The following is a 5000-nucleotide window of genomic DNA, read 5'->3' as shown; positions in this document are numbered from 1 at the left end:
ATGTCTAGCACTACTGAGCCATCTACCTCTGAGTGGTCTCCGTCCCATGAGGTGCGTTCCCCATTGGCGTCCCCTATACCACATGCAGCGCCCTGGGGTCCGACTGTTACCCCTTCGGGGGAAATTGCTTGGCCGCCGGACTTTGCGGACCAGCTTGAAGCAGCAGTTTCTAAGGTGATCCATGCTTTGCAGCGTTCTGCTAAGCGCAAGCGTAGAGCTTTTCATAGCGGCCCGACCCAGGAGTTGTCTGTCGGACGCCCCAGAGGGGTTGTACGATGACAAGGCTAAGCCCTTTCGGGGTCGGAGTCTGTGTCATCTAAACCTCCAGCAGCGGAGGTATCGGTTTTCGGTTTAAAATGGAGAACTTGCGTTTTTTCTCAAGCAAGTGCTGGCTACCCTAGAGGTTCCAGAAACCAAACTACCAGAGGAGCCCTCCATTCCTAAGTTGGATAAGGACAGGGTGGTTCCCCAGACCTTCCCCGTTTCCTGTCAAGATGGCAAACATTATTAAGAATGAGTGGGAGCGATTATGTTCTTCCTTTTCCCCTTCCCGGAGGCCCAGCTAGAGTTGTGGGGGACCATTCCCAAGGTGGATGGGGCCATCTCCACGCTCGCTACGCGCACAACGATTCCTTTGGAGGATAGTTCTTCATTCAAGGAGCCTTTGGATAAGAAGTTGGGAAACATGTTGCGAAAGATGTTTCAACACACAGGGTTTGTTTTTCAACCGGCAGCGGCAGTAGCTGGAGCTGCGTCATATTGGTGTGATGCATTATTTGATATGATTGAGGGTGAACCCTCTTTCGAAGAGGTGCTGGAAAAGATTAAGGCCCTAAAGGTGTCCAATTCTTTCATTCGGCACGCTAATATGCAGATTATCTGCCTGAATGCCAAGCTGTCAGGTTTTTCGGTTCTAGCACACAGAGCTCTGTGGCTAAAATCTTGTTTGGCGGACATGATCTCTAGGACGAGGCTGTTGTCTTTGCCTTTCAAGGGCAAGATCCTGTTCGGTCCAGGTCTGGACTCTATCATATCCACAGTTACAGGAGGCAAGGGTGCCTTCCTTCCCCAGGATAAGAAAGCGAAGCCTAAGAGTGCTAATTTTCATCCCTTTCGTGGGGATAAGGCGCAACATGCTCAGCCCACTGCAAAAGCAGACCAACCCAAGGGTGCTTGGAAGCCTGCTCAAGCTTGGAACAAGTCTAAACAGCACAAGAAGCCCACCGAGACTTGTCTTCAAGGCTGGAAAAAAGAGGCCTTTCTGGGTTGTGTGCAGGATCTCTCCGCTCTAGGGGTTATTGTACCAGTACCCCAGGCAGAACGGGGTCTAGGGTATTACTCCAATTTATTTGTGGTCCCAAAGAAGGAGGGCACGTTCCGCCCGATTCTGGACCTCAAATGTTTAAACAAGTTTCTGTCCGTTCCATCGTTCAAAATGGAAACTATCAAATCCATCCTTCCCCTAGTCCTAGAGGGGCAGCTAATGACCTCTATAGACTTGAAGGATGCCTACCTTTTATGTTCCAATTCACAGGGACCATTTCAGGTTCCTCAGATTTGCCTTTCTGGATCAGCATTTTCAGTTCGTGGCTCTTCCCTTCAGTCTGGCGACGGCCCCGAGAGTCTTTACCAAGGTCCTGGGGGCCCTTCTAGCAGTGGCCAGATCCCAGGGCATCGTGGTGGCGCCCTATCTGGACGATATTCTGGTTCCGTCATACCATCTGGCAGAGGTCCACACCAGGGTCCTGCTGCAGATACTTCAATCTCACGGTTGGAGGATCAATTTCGAGAACAGTTCTCTGGTTCCCAGTACCAGAGTGGAGTTCTTGGGCACGATCATAGACTCGGTGTCCATGAAGATCTTTCTCACGGACAAGCGACATGCAAAGATGGCGTCCACCTGTCTTGCCCTTCAGTCTACAGCGAGACAGTCTGTAGCTTAGTGCATCGAAATGGTTGGGCTCATGGTTTCCAGCATGGACATCATTCCATTCGCCAGGTTTCTTCTCAGACCTCTTCAATGGTGCATGTTGAGACAGTGGAACGACGATCATTCCGATCTGTCGCAGCGATACTCATGGATGCGCGGACTCGGATTTCTCTTTCCTGGTGGATCCGCCTGGATCACCTGTCCATAGGGACATCCGTCCTGGGAGATTGTTACCACGGACACGAGTCTGGCGGGATGGGGAGCTGTTTGGGGTGCCAGGATGGCACAGGGGAAGTGGTTTCGCTTAGAGTCCCTTCTTCCAATAAATATTATGGAGCTTTGAGCGATCTACAACGCTCTGGAGGCATGGCCTCGTCTTAGAGACTTCAGCTTTATCAGGTTCCAGACGGACAATATCACCTCGGTGGCTTACATCAACCACCAGGGAGGCACGAGGAGCTCCCTGGAAATGAGGGAGGTGTCGCAGATACTGGAGTGGGTGGAGACCCACAACTGTTCACTCTCTGGGATCCACATCCCGGGTGTGGACAACTGGGAGGCGGATTTTCTCAGCAGGCAGACTTTTTACCTGGGGGAATGGTCTCTTCACCCCAAGGTGTTTGCGGAGATCTGACTCGGATGGGGGACACCAGAGATCGATCTCATGGCGTCCAGATTGAACTGAAAGCTTCCTCGATACGGATCAAGGTCAAGGGACCCCCACGCGGAGCTAATAGACGCATTGGCGATGCCTTGGAGGTTCGGTCTAGTATACATATTCCCTCCGTTACCGCTTCTTCCTCGTATAGTGGCGCGTATAAAGCAGGAGAAAGCGTCCTCCATTCTGATTGCTCCTTCGTGGCCAAGGACGACGTGGTTCGCGGATCTGGTGGGGATGTCATCCTTTCCGCTGTGGAGGTTACCCTGTCGCAAGGATCTGCTGGAACAGGGTCCTTTTCAACACCAAAATCTCGATTCTCTGCGGCTGATTGCATCGAGATTGAAAACTTAGTCTTGGCAAAAAGGGGTTTTGCGGAAAATGTGATTGACACTCTGATTCAGGCAAGGAAGCTGGTCATTCGTTGCATCTATCATAAGGTGTGGAGGACTTGTCCTGGTGCGAGACTCATGGCTACCCTTGGCACAGGGTGAGGGTATCCAGGATTTTTTCCTTTATTCAAGAAGGATTGGAGAAGGGTCTCGCCGCTAGTTCCCTAAAAGGGCAAATATGTTCTGTTACACAGTAGACTCACTGATCTCCCTGTCATACAATGCTTTGTTCAGGCTCTATCTCGAATCAGGCCTCTCTTTAAGCAGTCTGCTCCCCCTTGGAGCTTAAACTTGGTACTTAAGGTCTTGCAGAAGGTTCTGTTTGAACCTATGCATTCTCTTGACATAAAAATTCTATCATGGAAGGTTCTCTTTCTGTTGGCCATTGCATCGGCACGCAGAGTTTCTGGGCTGGCGGCCTTGCAATATGAGCCCCCTTATCTGGTGTTTCATGCGGATAAGGCTGTTCTTCGCACTGGTGTGGGTTTCTCCCCAAGGTGGTGTACAACTGCAACATCAATCAGGAGATAGTCGTTCCTTCTTTATGTATTAATCCTTCTTCTCCTAAGGAGAGGTTACTTCATAATCTGGACGTGATTCGTGCCTTGAAATTTTATCTTCAGGCCACAAAGGATTTCAGACAATTTAACTCTCTTTTTGTCATGTATTCAGGGAAGCGCTGGGGTCCGAGGGCTTCTGCTACTTATTTGTCTTTTTGGCTGAGGAGCCTGATCTGCTTGGCCTATGAGACGGCGGGTCATAAGCCTCCTCCGAGGATTACGGCTCATTCTACTAGAGCGGTAGCTTCATCTTGGGCCTTCAAGAATGAGGCTTCTATGGAGCAGATTTGCAAGGTCGGCTACCTGGTCCTCCTTGCATACCTTTACTATGTTTTACAAATGTTACGTTTTTTGCTTCTGTGGAAGAGGTTTTTGGGAGAAAAGTTCTACAGGCTGTGGTGCCCTCAGATTAAGGGTCTGCCTTTTACCCTCCCAGTTTCATTCAGTGTCCTCTAGAGCTTGGGTATATGTTCCCACTAGTAATGAATGAAGACGTGGACTCTCCTCCCCTTTAGATGGAAAACATAAATTATGCTTACCTGATCATTTTATTTCCATCGAGGGAAGGAGAGTCCACGGCCCCCGCCCGTATCCGATGGGCGGACCTAAATTTTATATTCTCTTCTGGCACTATTTATACCCTAATATTTCTTCTACTGTTCCTTGTTCCCTCAGCAGAATGACTGGGGGATGAGGGGAGTGGGGGAGGTATTAAAGCCTTTGGCCGGGGTGTCTTTGCCTCCTCCTGGTGGCCAGGTTCTTAATTCCCACTAATAATGAATGAAGCCGTGGACTCTCCTCCTGTCGATGGAAATAAAATTATCAGGTAAGCATAATTTATGTTTTTAGGGGTTATTGGTAGTTTATTCTTAGATTAGGGTGTATCTTTATTTTGGGGGGCTTTTTTATTTTCATAGGGATTAGGTTTATTTTTTTTATTTTGGATAAAGTGGGTTATAAGTTTAGCCTTTTTTATTTTGTGTAATTTTAGATTAAAAAAACAAACCTAAGATTACATTAAATTAAAGTACTGTTAGGATTTTTTATTTTAATTGTAATGTAGTATTTTATTATTTTATGTAATTAAGGGGTTAATTTAGGGGGTGTTAGGTTAGGGGGCTTAGTCATTAAATTAGTTATTTACTTTGTGGGGATTAGCGGTTTAGGAGTTAATAGGTAAATTAGGTTTAATGTGTTGTGGGGGCTTGGCAGATTAGGGGTTAATATGTTAATGAAGTTTATTGCGTTGGTGGTGGGTGGTGGTTTAGGGGTTAATAAATTATTTAATTTGCGATGTGGGGGAATGGTGGATTAGGGGTTAATTGTATTAGTTTGCAATGGGGGGGTTGGCGGATTTAGGGGTTAATAATTTTTTATGTAGTTGGGTTTTTTTTACTTAGTGTGGACGGTTATTTTATTTTTTTTCTTAATACTTCGTATGGGCGGTTATTTTTTTTTTT

General features: G+C 47.5%; 1 protein-coding gene across 1 annotated transcript in view; it reads left to right on the top strand.

Moving 5' to 3' along the window:
* PARP1 (poly(ADP-ribose) polymerase 1) overlaps positions 1–5000 on the top strand; it is a 161093-nt gene that overhangs the window by 116700 nt on the left and 39393 nt on the right. The window lies entirely within an intron of this gene.

Source organism: Bombina bombina, chromosome 4 (assembly GCF_027579735.1).
Source record: "Bombina bombina isolate aBomBom1 chromosome 4, aBomBom1.pri, whole genome shotgun sequence".
Classification (NCBI taxonomy): Eukaryota; Metazoa; Chordata; class Amphibia; order Anura; family Bombinatoridae; genus Bombina; species Bombina bombina.
Note: the sequence above shows the minus strand (reverse complement) of the source record. Positions and strands in the feature narration are given on the sequence as shown.